General features: G+C 50.7%; 1 long non-coding RNA gene across 1 annotated transcript; it reads right to left on the minus strand.

Annotated features, from left to right (window-relative positions):
* Positions 1-6209: 6209 nt before the first annotated feature.
* Positions 6210-17526, minus strand: LOC125756473 (uncharacterized). Its single transcript, XR_007414531.1, has 3 exons — positions 17248-17526; positions 17091-17185; positions 6210-6239 (listed from the first exon to the last, which is right to left on the minus strand). It is a non-coding gene; the product is annotated as an uncharacterized LOC125756473 (long non-coding RNA).
* Positions 17527-20621: the final 3095 nt, after the last annotated feature.

Below are 20621 nucleotides of genomic sequence, written 5' to 3' on the forward strand. Positions count from 1 at the left end.
TTCGTTGCCCCCTACTAAACACAAATAATGGGGAAGAAGCTTTTGATTTTAAATAAATGTAATTAGATGACTACGAACGTACTGCTTGAAAGTACAGCATTACCACAAGCCTATAATTATTAGGGGTTATGCCCACCTTTCCTGTATTTTATTAGTTGACTTATTTATTGTGTTGACTATATATACTACTTACGTGTATCACCTGCTTAAATATGTTTGTCTCGGTGTATGCCACGTAAAAAGCATTATACTGTTTTTATTATCCCTGTGTATTTTGAAACTCAGGGCGTAGAGCGGCGAAATTCTCTGAGGTTATGTCTGCTGCGTTTTACATGGTTGCCTGTCACTGGTTGTTGGAAATAAAAGCCTCTCTATAGCATTATATAGTCACGGACGGAGTAATCATAGAGCATGGCATGAAGAAGACACCGTATACAGGATTGCAGCACGCTCATATATATATATATATATATATATATATATATATATATATATATATATATATATATATATATATATATATATATATATATATATATATATATTGTTACGGTGTTTAATAGACGGCACTCAACGACAATGCGCAATGGCGACAGTCACAGCAAGGCACGAACTCACTGCGCGATCGGCGTCCTTTCAGAATCCAAAGAGGACGACCCACTAGAAGGCGCTGGAGAGAGCAAGCCACTACTATGTTCCAAGGCTTCACTACAATTACGCCGGGTACGAAAAGGGAGCCGCCCGACGACCTAACAGGTGGTCACTATGAGCGGGTCATAGTAGACCTTGAGGCGCTCCACGTTGACCATGTCGCGCCCTCGACGGCGCATGTCTGAAGATGGTTCGATGGGTTCAATCAGTTAGTTGACCGGGGATGTGCGCTCGACGACACGGTAGGGGCCTTCGTATTTCGGCAGCAGTTTTGACGAGAGCCCACTTGCAGTGGTAGGGACGGAGAGCCATACGAGTGCTCCAGGGAGGAACGTGGGCGCAGAAGTGGTGGTGCCACCGCGACTGCTCTTCTGCCGCTCTTGTTCATGCGTAGTAAAGGTCTTGGCAAGCTCGCGACACTCCTCAGCAAGTCTAGCTGTGGCAGAAATAGGCGCACACTCCGATGGATCCGGCTTGTATGGAAGTATCGCTTCGATGGTGTGCGACGGGTGCCTTCCGTACAGTAAGAACAAGGGTGAAAAACCAGTAGTGCTCTGAGGGGCGGTGTTATAGGTGTAGGTGACGAAGGGCAGAATGGCATCCCAATTTGTGTGATCGGTGTCGACGTACAAGAGAGCATGTCGCCGAGCGTGCGGTTAAAGCGTTAGGTTAGGCCATTCGTCTGCGGGTGGTAAGCAGTAGTTTTACGGTGAACAGCATGGTACTCTTTGAGAATGGCTTCGATGACTTCCGACAGTAAGACACGGCCTCGATCGCTGAGAAGCTCCTGGGTTGGACCGTGACGCAGCATGAATCGGTGTAGCAGGAAGGAGGTAACATCGCGCGCTGTAGCCGCTTGGAGGGCGGCGGTATCGGCGTATCGCGTTAGATGGTCAACAGCGACGATGGTCCAGAGGGGCGATCGGAGATCTGTTCGTTCCGCTTGTTCGTTCTCCTGGGGGAGAACAAGCGCGCTGATTGGCTGAAGCCGGACAACTCACGCCATTCTAAGGGGCGTGGCCATTTCTTTTTTTTTTCTTGATGTTTTCTTTTTTGGTGACGTCATGCCGCGTCATAACGAGCATGTCGTCTGCTAAAAGTGAACGGAGAGCGAGCCCGTTCGCTCGCGTTCTCTCGAGCGAACAATGGCGTCGCACGGCATGTATTTCGAGTGATGCGGCGGTTGCGGCTGCCGCAACAGCTGATTTTGAGAAAATGGCGCTTGCAACGGTGCTTCCTTGCTACGTTGGCGTTTCTCGAAGCAGATGCAGAATGGTAGGAGGTGCGAAATGCGTTTGAAGAGATGAGCGATTGTGAATTCCGGCGTCGCTTTCGTTTCTCGAAACGTACTGTACCTTGGATGTGCGACGATCTCGGCGCCGTCATCGGGTGCCAACGAACCAGTGGGATTTAAACAGAGCGGAAGGCGTTGTGCGCGCTGAGATTTTTGCGATCGGATGCTTCCAGCGAGCTGTCGGCTGCGAGGAATTCAGCGGCCTGTCGCAGTCGTCCGTCAGGAACACGCCATTACTGTCGTTCGCGGGCAAAAACGGTGGGTGGCCTTTTCCGGAGACCACAGACGCGAAGAGCGAACAAAGGCGGCGTTCGCGCGGCTCGGGCAGATTCCCGTTGTGGTCGGGTGCGTGGATGGTACGCTCATCGCAATCCCGAAGCCCCATGGCCTGAGCTCCGCGGACACGACGCATTACATGTCGGGGAAGGGACTCTACGCATTCAACACCACGATCGTGAGTATTATTCATGCATTGTATGCGTAGCGAATTGTTTCATTTATATCGCTTAAACTTTCCGCTTTACTGAGGCTGTTGCGACTGAGTATAAGTGGGAGCGGTATTTTCGATCTATCCAGAACGGGAATTGGTTCGTTTCAGGGCACTTCGCTTAGGATAAGCGATGAAATCATGTGACCCGGAGTACACTTTGGTTCAGCGGCCTGCACAGTGCATAATATTACCGTTGCTCGTTCGCCATGTGTACCCGAACTTCATTCTCGATTTGTATTTGTTGAGATTAGCGCTCCCAGAATGTGCCGTAGTATGTCCTTATTGTTCATTGTCGTGATGGACGTTACATGGATGAATACATGGATGGATGAATAAACTTTATTTCGGTCCCTCGGAACGCGCCCTAGCATGTACATTAAATACGCATTGTTTCATAACCCTTTTTTCAGTCGAAGTTTTTCGTGTTGTAGATATTTTGCGATACATTGCCTTAAACATACAGCAGTAATTTGGTTAAAAGGCTTTGGTGGCTGAAAGATGGGTTGTTCCAAGCAGTAAACATGCAGACTACCCTTTGACACTGCATTGTCCTCGTGTTAGAACTTATGGCACAAGTCCTACCCTGTCGATGATTTGTCCATAGCTATGTTTCAACAGTCAGTAATAGTGAAGACAGATGTATTTACATTAACATAATACCCAACATTGTACCCAAGGTCATTTATGGGTACAATTTTGACTGAATTGAATTCTGCAGACATGTGATGCCGACCTCTGGATGTCAGTCCATGTTTCCTGGGGTCATGTCATGACTAGTCGGTATGGCGGGGGAGCCCTCTCCGTCAGCACCTGGAAGCAAAACTTCGGCTTGCTTGGTAAGTGCTGTCAATGCTTGCCACATTCAAGACGTTATCACTACAGCTGTCATGCCGACCTCGTGCAGGAGACTCCAGCTATACATTAGAACCGTGGTTCCCGACACCAGTGCCCGGACGACCAGCTCGTGGCGCCCCTGATAACCACTACAACAAGGCCCACACCGCCATGCGCAATGTTGTGGAGTGGTGCATCGCTGTAAGCTTGTGCACAGCTGCTCAAGCATCATTGCTGCTTGTGCAGCTCTGCACGACATTGCGTTGGCGGCACATGAGCCTGTTCTCGAAGGAAACGATGACGACACCGACGATGCTGACTGCTGCCAGCAGCAGCTGAGCTACCACCACCACCACAACGGGAGCCAGCAGCAGCGCAACCGTGTAGTGAACCTGTTTCGAGAACTACAGGGCGTGCATGCTTGAGCACCTGCGCAGAGTACACCGCCGCCTGCAACGACCTCGGCAGCATTGCGTGGTGCGTGTTTGTCTTTGTTCATTGTGTTTGTCACTGTGTTTTTTTTACTACACTTCAAATGTTTGCTACACATATCAACGAAACAGCGTTCTCCTATCAATGAATAACCCCCTTTAATAGGTTGGCAAAAAATGTGAAGCTCACCCTGACTCACTCGTGAAATATATTTTGCTCTTGGGGCTCACTCAAACTCAGACTCACCAAAATTTTCCTCAAGCGGATTCACTCGGACTCAGGCTCACTAAAATGTTTTCACCCGGACTCAAACTCACCAATGTATTACTCACTTGGACTCACAGCTCGATCTGAATCTGAGTGAGTCGACTCATGAGTGATTTTGCCGACCTATGCCCCCTTGTCACACAACGCCATGCTGATGAAATGCTTCGACCAGGTTGTAAAATATGGCGCTTCACACTAAGCACAAGTGAGAGCTCAACTGTGAATGGCACATGGTGCCATTCACAGCCGAAGTGGTAACCGGAAAAGGCTGTTTGAATCAGGACAGCAAGATGCGGTAGCTTTAGTGCAACAAGAATCGTGCTTGTAAATGAAGTGAACAACAAGGGTGGTGTCAGAATTGAAATTTTATTACAAGTATCACGAGCAATGCACATAAAAAGCAAAATAAATAAATATCCTTTAAATTTATTGCCAAGGAAAAGAATATAAAAGTAGCTTCCTTTTATAATATACAAATGGAGTTATTACAAAGTGCCTGCTGCTCATCTGCAACAACACACGCATCTCGCAGCACGAAAGTCATTGTATTACATGAAAACAAGGCACAGTCGAACCGGTATTAATTGAACTCGCTAAAAAATGCAAGTTGTTGGTTGCTGATATGTCTTCCTCTATTATTGATTTCTGTTTGTACCCAATCCTGTTATCTAAACACTTCTAAGCAACAGAACACGTATTCGTCAACTATTTTTTGGTCTTGCAATATTTCAAAATTGTTGTGCAACCTAGACCTTTCACAAACGCTTTTCTTTTTTTCTAGGATGTGTAAAAATCGATAGAAAACGTACAGTGTGCCACAATATTCTACACGTATACACTATAAACACAAGGATACACTACAGTGCACTATGTGCATATACTACAAAATTGCTCAATGCATGACTTTGTATAATGAGATTTATAAATGAATTATAAATGATTTATAAATGAAACCACACTGTGCTATGCACATGTACTACAAAACTGCTGAATGCATCACCTCGCACGATGAGATTAAAAAGAAATGACATCGCAGGACACGATTTACCATTGATCTACACTTTACTATGTACAATGAAACAGCACATCAGTGCTTCTGATATGCAGAAAAAGAAAATTAACTGAAAGAAAATTGCAGGGCACCATTGAAGCAAACCAGCGTATCATAGCTCGTGATGTGAACAAAAATAAATCTACATATATGTACAACTAGTCTTTACAAATCACTGTGCAGGTGCCTTCCGCTGCAATGAGGGCCCGGGCGAGGGTACCAACGCCTTGCAATTTGTGGACCGCGTCACCAAGAAGTTGAACCTGGCGCAGCTTTCCAATGATGCCTGGCCCTGCCGCCTGGTGTTTGCAGCTAGTAACTCCAGCGCCTCGGCCTGCCGGTTGCCCCATCTCGCAGCTGCGGCATGAGCTGGAAACCAAGAAATGTGTTGCCATTATCATCTATAAATTTCCTGCTACCGACTCTTCGCTGGAAGCTTCTGTTCGTGAAGAGTTTCAGTGTGTGCAACAATTTCCTCTCTGTTGAAAATCCACTGACCCAACGGCATCCATGAATGGTGCTTGGTTCACCGCACAACCAACGCACTTCGTTTGGACAGACCAAAGCGGTGCCGGAATTCATTTTCGCTCATCTCATCAAATGCATCTCAGGCCTCTAACCACCTCTGCATGAGAAGCAACCAAACAGCCCTTTTCAGGGCTACACAATCGTTTGCCCGGCTTTACGCGATGACTGACACAATCTCCTTCCGAAACCCTAGCTGCTGCAGTATGCAAAACATACAGCAAGCAGGTGTAACACAGGTGCAAACATGTGCATTTGTGTATGATGGCTATGTGAAAAAGTTATATAACGAGCTTGCTTTTTGAACAGTATATTTAGCAATAGCACATTTTCAGTTTCACTTTTGAAGCAATTGACAAAATAGAGAAACATTTCAAGATGTTGAACATTTTTGCAATGCTACCTTTTTGCTACATCTGCAAGGCAGGACACCTGTTTATTCCATCTGACAGTTATGCATACAACTAGCTCCTGCAACCGTTTGCCAATTTTTTTTTGTGCAGCCTTTTGTCTTTATGCCCACAGATGTCATCTCTTCACAAACATATGCCTGCACGCATGAGCATCACCTGTGAGCATGTAACACCATCAACAGTTAATCAAAAACATCAGCGAAACTTACGAGTTGGGGCACGGGAAAGATCCTCGGCCACATCCTCTTCAGCCACACCAGTAGCAGCTGGAGCAGGGCTCACCTGTTATAGTAAGAAGTTTCTTGATTGACACACTGAGTGCAATAAGAAGTATGGAGTGGAAGTGGACAATAGCAATGTTTTTTTAGAATGTTTCAACAGCGGCATGCTATGACACACAGACTTCGAAGAGAGGGGTGGAGGGAGGCAAGCCTACTGGCTACGCACCTCACTCGACTCGAGGGTCTGAGAAATGGGTTGGAACACGTAGGGTGCTCTAGTGACCTTCGAAATATAGTTCCCGGCTGTTCTTTCGTCATCACCGCAAATGTGGCTGTTTCGCATTCTGTTCTGGGCGGCGCAACGTGTTAGCACCTCAGCTAACGCGGCGGCCGGGTGATCCACTCGATATTGTTTGAAAAAGTAAAAGTAACAGCGCGTAATGGCTCGAAGCAAACGAGCCCACTTGTTCGCAGCATACAAGTAACAATGATATTGTCACGTGGTCGTGACGTCGACGAAGACAGCAGTCGGCGTTTGCAGGATGAAACTGTTTATTTGGCCGAACTTGTGGCCGGAAAATGGGAACTAGAGCTACAGCAATACACGCTGTACAATGATAGCGGCGAACAGGGCGTCGTCCGTCGATCAACTGACAAGCGGTCAATCGCGTCGGCTTTTATACAGGCGGTATCGAACTTTCCAGCAATATCGCTGGTGGCGGCGTTATCTCTAGACAAAGCTGGAACATTCGCGTGCGGGGCGCAATCTTAACAGAACGATCTACTATAGACGTGAAGCTTCTCGAACAATGCTTCGCGGACAGCGTCGAGCGTTGATAACCGTCCCTGCCGGTCAAACCCGAATACATCAAAACAAGACAAGAAGTGGGCGTGGCATTGCCCCCCTCTGAAAAAGCATCGTCCCGATGCTTGTGTTTAGAAGAGCGATGAATTGGGCTAGTTGGTGGTCGTTCATGGTTTCCTTGTTGTGCTGCAGATGACGAGACGAGGACGGTAGGTCGATACAGGGACACAGGACAGGTGGTGCACAAACTTACAACTGGTTTATTCACATCTTGCGAAGTGTCAAATATAGGTTAACAATCAGATGGGAAAGGGTGAAGGAAGGGAAACTGCGAATAAGGTGGGCAAAAAGTAGATATAGATAATGCAGGCATATGACATGTGCCATCTTGAGCTCAGACAAATTTTTTTTCGCAGATCAGCGTACGCCACTTTCTAGAAATTTTATTTCTGCTTGCGTTAAATGTAACGATGGTGTGCTGATGCATTCCTCTTTTGCAGTTAAGATGAACAGGGCTTCTTTTATCTCCCTAGTGTCTTTATCACCACCACGTGCTAGCAGCGTGGTGTCGCGGAACTTCGGCGTGCAGGAACATCGTTTGCAATGCGCCGCGAGGTGACCTGCTCCTTGTAACTGCTGGCAAGCGTATCTGTGTTCCAGGAGGCGTTCATTGATGCAGCGTCCTGTCTGTCCTATATATTTCTTGCCGCAGGTTAAGGGAATACTGTATACAGCCTTAACGGCACATTGCACGAAGGGTTCTCGGTGGTTTATTGAGCACTGTTTCTTTGATTGGCTATTGTTTACTGCTTTGCAGAGCCCCTTAAGCTTATGAGGCGCCGAAAACAGGACATTGACTCCATATCTTTGCCCTACTTTCTTGAAACGGTGCGATATGCCGTGCGCATACGGAATTACTGCCGCTTTGCTAAAGTCAACTTTCCCCCTTTCTTTTTCTTCGACTGCACGTGGGTTTTTGGTCTCTTTCAAAAGCTTTTCGCTGATTGCTACAAGCATGCTTTGGGGATAGCCACTGTCTTTTAATCTCTTCAACTGGTTGTTAAGGCTATGCCCTAGAAGATGGTGGCAAGACTTTCTGAGCGCTTGCCGAATGCATGACAATGCTATGCCTCTTTTGATGAGTTTTGAATGGTTAGACTGGAAGCTTAGGATTTCTTTCTTTCCTCTGGTGTTATAATGCCAGCACGTGTGCTGCGTTTCCAACCGTATTTCTATATCGAGGAACTGCAGTCTAGATTGTTCTGGGGTTTCGCAAGTGAAATCAAGACCTGAATGTGCGGTTTGGAACGCTTTGACAATATCTTCGGTGTTACGTACTACGCCTGGTTTGAGACATACTAAGAAATCGTCTACGTATCTGAAACAGGCTGATATGTCAAGTTCGTTCATTCTTTGGGCTAATTTACGATCGCCTTCCGCCAGGAACAGGTCGGACAATACCGGAGCAATACAGGAGCCAATTGAAATGCCTTCTCTCTGCATGTAAAAATTACCATCATATTCAATGATTTGTGACCGTAGGTAAATCCTTAACAAGTCTAGAAAGACGTCTGCGCCACAGCCACACTGATTCTGAAACTTCACACATCCAAACAAGTTAATCGCAGATTCAACAGCACCTAACACGGCGCTTTGCGGAATGTTGAAAAATAAGTCTTTGGCATCAATGGAAAAACAATTTACAGTAGGGCAGTCTCTAAGGTACTCCACTACAGCGTCGGAGTTCCGGATCCTGAAAGGGTCTTCAATAGGTAGACTCCCCAGGTGAATCTGCAGGTAATTCGCAACATTCCTTTGCCACGTCTCCTTATCTTCTATAATAACCCGAAATGGGTGTCCCTCTTTATGCGTCTTGACAGAGAAGAAGGGCTTGAGGCATAATTCCTTGCTTTGACGTACCGCTTTTTCTAGCTTTTCAAGTTGCGCCCCGGAGCATAGATGCACTGCTTCTTTCTTCAATTGTTTCGGCTTAATTTCATTCTTCGCTGCCTTGACAAAATTCTTTTCTATCGCACGGGTAGCTAAGTCCTTGTACGTTGGGTCGTCTATGACCACGAACGCTCCTGTCTTGTCAGAAAGCAGAAGCTTTAGACTTTGGCTTTTCAAAAACTTGGCCGCATCTGCAGATTCTAACTCTCTAGGCTGTCGGCATAATTTGTTGTAGCTCGTGCCCTTTAAAATTTCCATGACGCAAGCAGACTTTTCTTCGTCGGGTGCGCGTCTAGCAACTGCTCTTGCCATGCTGAGAAACCTGAAAGGGTCAACCCGCGGTGGGGCAGCAAACTTCGGGCCTTTTTTCAAAATGCTGGAAATTTCATCCGGTATAGCCTTCCCGGATAGGTTAACCAGTCCTGCTTCGTCCTCTTTCTTTCTAGTCCTCCGAAGTTTGCTGCCCCACCGCGGGTTGACCCTTTCAGGTTTCTCAGCATGGCAAGAGCAGTTGCTAGACGCGCACCCGACGAAGAAAAGTCTGCTTGCGTCATGGAAATTTTAAAGGGCACGAGCTACAACAAATTATGCCGACAGCCTAGAGAGTTAGAATCTGCAGATGCGGCCAAGTTTTTGAAAAGCCAAAGTCTAAAGCTTCTGCTTTCTGACAAGACAGGAGCGTTCGTGGTCATAGACGACCCAACGTACAAGGACTTAGCTACCCGTGCGATAGAAAAGAATTTTGTCAAGGCAGCGAAGAATGAAATTAAGCCGAAACAATTGAAGAAAGAAGCAGTGCATCTATGCTCCGGGGCGCAACTTGAAAAGCTAGAAAAAGCGGTACGTCAAAGCAAGGAATTATGCCTCAAGCCCTTCTTCTCTGTCAAGACGCATAAAGAGGGACACCCATTTCGGGTTATTATAGAAGATAAGGAGACGTGGCAAAGGAATGTTGCGAATTACCTGCAGATTCACCTGGGGAGTCTACCTATTGAAGACCCTTTCAGGATCCGGAACTCCGACGCTGTAGTGGAGTACCTTAGAGACTGCCCTACTGTAAATTGTTTTTCCATTGATGCCAAAGACTTATTTTTCAACATTCCGCAAAGCGCCGTGTTAGGTGCTGTTGAATCTGCGATTAACTTGTTTGGATGTGTGAAGTTTCAGAATCAGTGTGGCTGTGGCGCAGACGTCTTTCTAGACTTGTTAAGGATTTACCTACGGTCACAAATCATTGAATATGATGGTAATTTTTACATGCAGAGAGAAGGCATTTCAATTGGCTCCTGTATTGCTCCGGTATTGTCCGACCTGTTCCTGGCGGAAGGCGATCGTAAATTAGCCCAAAGAATGAACGAACTTGACATATCAGCCTGTTTCAGATACGTAGACGATTTCTTAGTATGTCTCAAACCAGGCGTAGTACGTAACACCGAAGATATTGTCAAAGCGTTCCAAACCGCACATTCAGGTCTTGATTTCACTTGCGAAACCCCAGAACAATCTAGACTGCAGTTCCTCGATATAGAAATACGGTTGGAAACGCAGCACACGTGCTGGCATTATAACACCAGAGGAAAGAAAGAAATCCTAAGCTTCCAGTCTAACCATTCAAAACTCATCAAAAGAGGCATAGCATTGTCATGCATTCGGCAAGCGCTCAGAAAGTCTTGCCACCATCTTCTAGGGCATAGCCTTAACAACCAGTTGAAGAGATTAAAAGACAGTGGCTATCCCCAAAGCATGCTTGTAGCAATCAGCGAAAAGCTTTTGAAAGAGACCAAAAACCCACGTGCAGTCGAAGAAAAAGAAAGGGGGAAAGTTGACTTTAGCAAAGCGGCAGTAATTCCGTATGCGCACGGCATATCGCACCGTTTCAAGAAAGTAGGGCAAAGATATGGAGTCAATGTCCTGTTTTCGGCGCCTCATAAGCTTAAGGGGCTCTGCAAAGCAGTAAACAATAGCCAATCAAAGAAACAGTGCTCAATAAACCACCGAGAACCCTTCGTGCAATGTGCCGTTAAGGCTGTATACAGTATTCCCTTAACCTGCGGCAAGAAATATATAGGACAGACAGGACGCTGCATCAATGAACGCCTCCTGGAACACAGATACGCTTGCCAGCAGTTACAAGGAGCAGGTCACCTCGCGGCGCATTGCAAACGATGTTCCTGCACGCCGAAGTTCCGCGACACCACGCTGCTAGCACGTGGTGGTGATAAAGACACTAGGGAGATAAAAGAAGCCCTGTTCATCTTAACTGCAAAAGAGGAATGCATCAGCACACCATCGTTACATTTAACGCAAGCAGAAATAAAATTTCTAGAAAGTGGCGTACGCTGATCTGCGAAAAAAAAATTTGTCTGAGCTCAAGATGGCACATGTCATATGCCTGCATTATCTATATCTACTTTTTGCCCACCTTATTCGCAGTTTCCCTTCCTTCACCCTTTCCCATCTGATTGTTAACCTATATTTGACACTTCGCAAGATGTGAATAAACCAGTTGTAAGTTTGTGCACCACCTGTCCTGTGTCCCTGTATCGACCTACCGTCCTCGTCTCGTCATCTGCAGCACAACAAGGAAACCACGATGCTTGTGAAAGAACATAGAAGAGAGAAAAAAACCAAGTGCATACAAAAATAAATTACAATAACAAAGGAAGAAAAATAGAGTCCCCAGGTTCGCTAACGCGCAAAAAACGGCTTAAGGCGCACGACATGGACGACTTCAGGTCGTGCGCGGCGTCGCTGGGAGTTCGTAATGCCGTCCGGGATCACCTCGTAGTCGAGAGCGCCGAGGCGTCGAAGAACCTTGTATGGCCCGAAGTATCGCCGAAGGAGTTTTTCGCTAAGCCCACGTCGGCGTATCGGCGTCCACACCCAAACACGGTCGCCGGGCTGGTATTCCGCGAAGCGTCGTGGAAGGTTGTAGCGACGGCTGTCGGTGTGCTGCTGGGTCTTGATGCGCAGGCGGGCGAGCTGTCGAGCTTCTTCGGCACGTTGTAAGTAAGCGGCGGCATCGAGGTTTTCTTCGTCGGTGACGTTGGGTAGCATGGCGTCGAGCGTCGTCGCCGGGCTCCTTGCGTAGACCAACTTGTACGGCGTCATCTGCGTCGTTTCTTGGACGGCCGTGTTGTATGCGAAGGTCACATACGGAAGGATGGCATCCCACGTCTTGTGTTCGACGTCGACATACATGGCCAACATGTCGGCGATGGTCTTGTTTAGCCGCTCGGTCAGGCCATTTGTCTGTGGGTGGTTCGCTGTGGTCCGGCGGTGGCTTGTTTGGCTGTATCTCAGTATGGCCTGAGTTAGGTCAGCAGTAAACGCCGTACCTCTGTCGGTGATGAGAACTTCTGGGGCGCCATGACGCAGGACGATGTTCTCAACGAAGAACTTCGCTACCTCGGCGGCACTGCCTCTAGGCAGGGCCCTCGTCTCGGCGTAGCGGGTGAGGTAGTCTGTAGCTACGACGATCCATTTGTTTCCGGTATTGGACGTCGGGAACGGCCCCAGTAAGTCCATCCCGATTTGCTGGAACGGCCGTCGAGGTGGCTCGATAGGCTGCAGAAGTCCGGCTGGCCTAGTGGGTGGTGTCTTGCGTCGCTGACAGTCCCGGCAGGTCTTCACGTAACGAGTGACGTCGGCGGAAAGGCGCGGCCAGTAGTACTTCTCCTGTATTCTTGCTAGCGTGCGAGAAACACCCAGGTGTCCAGCCGTCGGGTCGTCGTGCAGAGCCTGGAGGACCTCTGGCCGCAATGTCGAGGGTACCACGAGAAGGCAATCGGCTCGAAGCGGTGAGAAGTTCTTCTTTAGGAGAACACCGTTGCGCAAGAAAAATGACGCCAGTCCCCGCGTGAATACCTTCGGAACAACGGTGGTCCTGCCCTCGAGGTATTCCACAAGGCCTCTGAGTTCTGGATCCGTTCGCTGTCGTTCCGCGAAGTCGTCGGCACTTATGATTCCCAAGAAAGAGTCGTCCTCCTTGTCGTCCTGCGGCGGTGGGTCGACGGGGGCGCGAGACAGGCAGTCAGCGTCGGAGTGTTTCCTTCCGGACTTGTAAACGACGGTAATGTCGAATTCTTGAAGTCGTAGGCTCCACCGTGCGAGGCGACCTGAAGGGTCCTTCAAATTAGCTAGCCAACACAATGCGTGGTGGTCGCTCACAACTTTGAAGGGCCTGCCGTAGAGGTAGGGGCGAAACTTGGATGCAGCCCAGATGATCGCTAGGCACTCCTTTTCTGTTGTGGAATAGTTCGTTTCTGCCTTTGATAGCGACCGGCTAGCATAACTGATGACCCTTTCCTGCCCGCCAGTCTTCTGCACAAGGACGGCGCCGAGTCCTACGCTGCTTGCGTCGGTGTGGATTTCCGTATCGGCGTATTCGTCGAAATGTGCTAGTATCGGAGGCATCTGAAGGCGTCGTTTCAGTTCTTCAAATGCTTCGATTTGCGCCGTTTCCCACTTAAATGGCACGTCGGTCTTCGTGAGGTGAGTTAGCGGTTCGGCGATTCGTGAAAATTCTTTGACAAAGCGCCTGTAGTAGGCGCACAAGCCGAGAAAACGGCGCACGGCTTTCGTGTCGGTGGGGGGCGGGAAGGCAGCGATGGCAGCTGTTTTCCGCGGGTCTGGGCGAACACCACCCTTGCTGATCACGTGACCCAAAAACAGCAGCTCCTCGTATGCAAAGCGGCACTTTTCAGGCTTCAAGGTGAGGCCAGAAGTCTTGATTGCTTGTAGTACAGTGTCAAGGCGCCGGAGGTGTTCGTCGAAGCTTGAGGCAAACACAATGACGTCGTCCAAGTACACAAGGCAAGTCTGCCACTTCAATCCAGCCAGCACGGTGTCCATAACGCGCTGGAACGTCGCAGGTGCCGAGCAAAGACCAAAGGGCATAACCTTGAACTCGAAGAGGCCGTCTGGTGTTATAAAGGCAGTCTTCTCTCGGTCTCTCTCGTCGACTTCAATTTGCCAATAGCCGGTCTTGAGGTCCATCGACGAAAAGTACCTCGCGTTGTAGAGTCGATCCAGGGTGTCGTCTATCCGTGGGAGAGGGTAGACGTCCTTCTTCGTGATTTTGTTCAGGCGGCGATAATCGACGCAGAAGCGTAGGGTTCCGTCTTTCTTCTTCACTAACACCACGGGTGACGCCCATGGACTCTTCGACGGCTGGATGATGTCGTCGCGTAGCATTTCGTCGACTTGTTTCTTTATGGATTCGCGTTCTCGCGTTGAAACTCTGTACGGGCTCTGCCGGAGTGGCCTGACATTTTCCTCTGTTATGATGCGATGTTTTGCGACTGGGGTTTGGCGGATTCTTGACGATGACGAAAAGCAGTCCCTGTATTTCAAGAGCAGGGTTTTGAGCTGTTCCTGTTTATGCTTCGGAAGGCTAGGATTAACGTCGAAAACTGGTTGAGGAGCTTGGTTCGTCGGTGTTGGCTCGGAAGAATCGGCGATGGCGAAAGCCATCGACGTAGCCGTGATTTCTTCCATGTAGGCGACTGTCGTGCCTTTGTTTACGTGCTTATACTCGTTGCTAAAATTTGTGAGCATCACTGTTGCTTTGCCTCCCCGCAACTCTGCTATTCCTCTTGCGGCGCAAATCTCGCGGTTAATCAACTGGTGCTGGTCGCCTTCAATGACGCCTTCCAGGTCTGCTACTTTCTGAGAGCCGACGGAAATGATGACGCTGGAGCGAGGGGGAATGGTGACTTGGTCTTCCAGCACATTCAAGGCATGCTTCCCTGGCGGCGTGTACCGCGGTAATGCCTTTTCTGTAGATAGTGTTATCGACTTCGATCTGAGGTCGATGACTGCACCATGAAGGCCTAAGAAGTCCATACCAAGGATGACATCTCGGGAGCAATGCTGAAGGACTACGAAGCTTGCGGGATAAATCCGGTTGTTGATGGAGACCCTCGCTGTACAGATTCCTGCCGGCGTTACTAGGTGACCTCCCGCTGTGCGGATTTCGGGGCCTTCCCAGGCGGTCTTGACTTTCTTCAGCTTCGTCGCGAACGGTCCACTGATGACAGAATAGTCGGCTCCAGTATCGACGAGAGCGGTGACGTTGTGGCCGTCGATGAGAACGTCGAGGTCACTCGTTCGTCGCCTACCGTTTCGATTTGGTCGCGGCGTCGGATCACGGCTACGTCGGTTTGTCCCGCTGCTTCGTCGTTGTGTCGTCAGGTCTTCTTCGGGCCGTGAAGTTTCGACGTCAGGGCTTCGTTCGGCTTGCGGCGTGTTCTTTAGATGTCGTTGCGGCGTTGTCGTCGGCGGCGGAGGATCTTCGGTATTTCGTCGTACAGCAACCGCACCTCCATCGGTTGCTGCCCTTAGTTTTCCGGATACGGGCTGGGTGACCGGCCTCGCGTTGGGCCAGTGTATGGTCGGCGTTGGGGGGAGACGTAGCGGCCTGGCGACGGCGAACGGGAAGGTTGTCGGGGCGTCCATTGCGTTCCCGCGAGGTAGTCGGCGATGTCGTGTGGTCTTTCCCCTCGCTGTGGACGCGGCGCGTCGATGGCGAACCCACGCAGTCCCATCTGTCGGTACTGGCAGCGGCGGTAAGTGTGGCCAGCTTCCCCGCAATGGTAGCAGAGTGGGCGGTGGTCGGGGGTGCGCCAAACGTCGGTCTTTCTCGGCGTGTATCGCTGGCCGGCTGGCGGGCGGTATGACGTCGGTGGCGGCGGCGGTGGCGCCTGGCGGCGGAACTGCTGCGGTGGCGCGGCGTCTTGACGTGGGCGAGGAGGGGGGGCGTTGCGTCGGGCTGCAGCGGCATAGCTCACTGCTTGCGGCTGTGGCTGCGCTGACTCGGGGGTGCCCAGAGACTGCTGTATTTCCTCTCGGACGATATCAGCGATCGAGGCAACTTCAGGCTGTGGTAAGGGTAAAAGCTTGCGCAGTTCTTCCCGCACGATCGCTCGGATCGCTTCACGCAGGTCGTCGGAGCCGACGGCATGAACAGCTGGGCTGTCTTGAATCGATCGGCGATTGTACTGGCGGTTGCGCATTTCCAGGGTCTTCTCAATCGTCGTCGCCTCTGAGATGAATTCTTGGACTGTCGAGAGTGGGTTCCGCATCAGCCCAGCGAAGAGCTCTTGCTTTACCCCTCGCATGAGCAACCTGACTTTCTTGTCCTCGGGCATGGCTGGGTCAGCGTGGCGGAACAGTCTGGTCATTTCCTCTCCAAAGATGGCAACACTTTCATTTGGAAGTTGGACCCGCGTCTCTAGCAAGGCTGCGGCCCTTTCTTTTCTGACGACGCTTGCAAACGTCTGCAGAAAAGCGCTGCGAAAGGCGTCCCAAGTTCGAAGAGCAGACTCCCGATTCTCGAACCAGGTCCTTGCTGCGTCTTCGAGGTAAAAGTAAACGTGACGCAGCTTGTCCTCGGAGTCCCAGTTGTTGAATGTTGAGACCCTTTCGAAAGTCTCGAGCCAGGTGTCCGGGTCTTCGAATGACGACCCGCGGAAGGTTGGCGGCTCCTTGGGCTGCCGGAGTAGGATCGGCGCAGGCTGCACGGGGTCGGTCATCGTCGCTGCGGTGGGTGTTGGGACCTTGGGCTGCCTGGTTTGTTCGGGAAGGAGCCCGTGCTCTGGCTGCAGTCCCTTCTGCCTGCGGCTTGTTCGACGATCCGGGTATTCTTTGCTGTCGTCCTCCTCGCGGCTTGGACTTGGGTCAGCGCTTCGCGGGGGCGTCCGGATCATGGAAGAAGCAGCACCTCCACCAGATGTCACGTGGTCGTGACGTCGACGAAGACAGCAGTCGGCGTTTGCAGGATGAAACTGTTTATTTGGCCGAACTTGTGGCCGGAAAATGGGAACTAGAGCTACAGCAATACACGCTGTACAATGATAGCGGCGAACAGGGCGTCGTCCGTCGATCAACTGACAAGCGGTCAATCGCGTCGGCTTTTATACAGGCGGTATCGAACTTTCCAGCAATATCGCTGGTGGCGGCGTTATCTCTAGACAAAGCTGGAACATTCGCGTGCGGGGCGCAATCTTAACAGAACGATCTACTATAGACGTGAAGCTTCTCGAACAATGCTTCGCGGACAGCGTCGAGCGTTGATAACCGTCCCTGCCGGTCAAACCCGAATACATCAAAACAAGACAAGAAGTGGGCGTGGCAATATTCTAAGCCAGTGCTTACCGATTCAGACCACCCGAACTATGGGCCTCGCACACTCGTCCCTGTCAAGCACGACGCGGCCGCGGTAATCCGAAATCTGGCCGCCTCGGGTGCTGCTGTAAAGCACAAGCGGGACGTGTAAGATGACCGACCACAATACAATTGTGCTCGCACTCACCTCTGCTGCCCTCGGAGTTTGGCAAGACCCTGCTGCGAATAGTAGCGCTCATTCCTCCATCGGGCCTGCCACTGGGCCCTGGTGTTACGCGCAGGGACTTCTTCGTTCAAAAGCGCTACTAGCTCCTGCCACATGTCGTCCCGGTCCTCCCTCGTGAACGACGGCTCCAGCGGGCACGACAGACTCGCGATCTGTGGGTGCTCTTTCACAAAAGCCAGCAGAAGCTCCTTTTGACGATCCGACACCCGAGAACCAACGCAGACGTTGCGATCGGACGACATTTTGAAACTACGTCAGCCGCTACTTTTCTCTTTTTTTTTTCGATTTTTTTCGCGTGCGCGACACCATCTAGCGACGACGTCAAAAAAAACTAACATTATTAAATATCATCACTGAAAGCTGTTGCTGTTTGAAAGAGTGTTTGAGCTTGAGAAGCAAAAACAATAATTTTCTGTAAAGTAATTATATTTATTAAAAGGCGAGAAACGCTTCACGGTCCCTGTGCCGACGTCACAGGATGCGCGTCTACTTCCGGAAAGCTGTCCGCTTCACGATTGGCTGTTCTCTTCCTCTCGGCGGTTCTAGGCGGGAGAGCTGCGCCTCCTCTCACTTCTGTGACGTAGGCACCGCAGAACGAACGCGGAACGAACAGATCTCCGATCGCCCCTCAGCGGTTGCCAGCCGGCGTCAGAGGAAGTGGTCCATACAAATCGATGCCCACGCGCCCAAACGGACGGTTAGGGCAAGGTAATGGTTGTAGACCGGCTGGCGACACGTGCGTTGAATGCTTTCGGCGTTGGCAATCGAGGCAGGAGAGAACGAACGTCTGCACGTAGCGATACATCCCTCGCCAGAAGTATCGTTGTCGAATGCGGTGGTAAGTTTTGGATACCCCAGAGTGCGCGCATTGCGGATCAGAGTGGAAGGACTCGAATATTTCAGAAGGCAGAATGCGGGGTATCACTAGTAGCCACTGGCGGCCATCGGGGTTGTAATTGGGCCGTGCAGTAGGTCGCCACAAATGGCCAAATGGTGGGCTTCACGACGCTACGCGCGAGTGGATGGTGTTGCCGACGGATCAGTGAACAGGTCGATCAGCGAGGCGATCCATTTATCCTCGCACTGTTCGGTAGCGATGGTGTGAACGTCGATGGAGGAAACAGCAATGTAAGATAATGAGCAGGGGGCATTCTCGTCAGGCAAGGGGGAGCGCGAAAGCGCGTCGGCGTCAGCATGCTGGCGTCCGTTACGGTACAGCATGCGGATGTCGTAGTCTTGCAGGCGAAGTGCCCAGTGGGCGAGACGGCCTGAGGGATCTTTCAATGACGCAGCCAGCATAGTGCATGATGGTCGGTGACGACATCAAATGGGCGACCATAGAAATAAGGTCGAAACTTTGTAAGGGTCCAGATGATCGCCAGCCACTCGTTTTCCGTGGCGGTGTAATTGGTCTCGGCTCTAGTAAGCGTACGGCTTGCGTATGCCACGAAATATTCGGGGAAGCCTGGTTTGCGCTGCGCAAGGACAGCGCCCAGGCCTACACCGCTGGCGTCCGTGTGTACCTCCGTTGGGGCCGTAGGGTCGTAGTGGCGTAGTATGGGAGGAGACGTCAATAAACCACGGAGCTTTGCGAACGCGTCGTCACACTCGGATGACCACGAATTTAGGGGTGCCTTACTTCCTAAAAGCGGCGATATGATGTTGGCAAAGTTTCGTATGAAGCGTCGGAAGTATGAACACAGTCCTACAAAACTGTGCAGTTCTTTGACGGACGTACGTTTGGGAAATTCGGCCACGGCCCCAAGCTTGGCCGGATCGGGAAGGATTCCGTTCTTGGACACGGCGTAGCCGAGGATTGTCAGCTGCCGTGCCGCAAATCGGCACTTCTTCAGATTCAGTTGGAGGACGGCGTTGCTCAAACGTGTCAAAACATGCCGCACACACGTTGGAGATGCGTGGAGAAGTCTGGAGCGAAGACGACAACGTCGTCCAGGTAACACAGGCACGTGTGCCATTTCAAGTTGCGCAGAACGGTGTCCATCATGCGCTCGAAGGTCGCGGGCGCATTGCACAGACAAAACGGCATGACGTTGAACTCGTACAGGCCGTCGGGCGTGACAAAGGCTTTCTTCGGTCGAGCGTCATCAGCCATGGGTACTTGCCAGTACCCCGAGCGCAAATCGAGAGATGAAAAGATTTCTGCTCCTTGGAGGCTGTCAATCGCGCCGTCGATTCGCGGCAGTGGATAAACATCCTTGTGGGTGATCTTGTTGAATCGTCGGTAGTCCACACAGAACCGCACAAAACCGTCCTTCTTCGCAACGAGAACTGGAGACGCCCATGGGCTGTTGGAGGGCCGAACTACATCGCGTCGAAGCATATCGTCCACTTGCTGATTAAATACCTGACGTTCTTTGGGAGACACGCGATATGGGCGTTGCCGCAGTGGTGCTTGGGCGCCAGTGCCGATGCGATGCGTAACAGTGGACGTGCTGCCGAGGGAAGTTTGCCCGACATCGAAGGAATGATGAAACTCATCCAACAAGCACCAAAGCTGGAAACGCTGGACCGACGTGAGGTTTTAACAAGACTGTTTGTTGGCCTAGTTGGTACTTGCTTAGTGACATCTTTTAGCCGCGAAAGAGCACAAAACAAAGCAAGGAAACACACAACGCCCGCACGTGGCCGCATGGGTGACAGTAAGCGACGTCGTGGAGACGGAGAGCAGCGAGTAGATGGAGGTGGGCGTGACGTCGGTGACATAGGTGGAGGTGGGTCGTAGAATGCACGGCTTGACTGGCTGGTGACAGGGGACGCGACTCGAGGCGGCTACACGCGTTGGCAATAGCGTACCACGTGACCGGCGTAACGGCAAGCAGAGCAGAGGGGCCGGTTGTCGGGTGTGCGCCATCGGTTCGACGGGGTAGGTCCCGCCCATGTCGCAGGACGCTATTGACGGGGCGGCTGCTGAAATGACTGCATGGTGGGCTGCAGTCGGGGCCGAGGGATGGCGTCAGCATATGTAGCCGGCACACGCGCTTCAAAGAACGGAGGTCTACCAGCAGCTTCGGCGTAATTCATTGGGGCAGCCGCAGGAATTACTTGGGGCGTCCTGGCGACAACTTGAGCGACGTATGTATACTGCGCGGTAGTAAACACGGACGACAAGAAGATAAAAGCAGACGTTTGATAAAAGCAGATTCATGGTCCATGTGCGCCACTTGCCAGATACCGTAGCTCTTTATCTAGAAGAGCTAACGACGGTTTGCTTACGCAGTTTTCTGGTTCCCGTGCCATTTTTTCAGCTTCGACGATCATACGGGTGTGATCGTCTTTGTGCCTGTACATTACGCCCGTGCTTTTGAACTGCGCAT

This window comes from Rhipicephalus sanguineus, unplaced genomic scaffold, assembly GCF_013339695.2.
Source record: "Rhipicephalus sanguineus isolate Rsan-2018 unplaced genomic scaffold, BIME_Rsan_1.4 Seq10031, whole genome shotgun sequence".
NCBI lineage: Eukaryota > Metazoa > Arthropoda > Arachnida > Ixodida > Ixodidae > Rhipicephalus > Rhipicephalus sanguineus.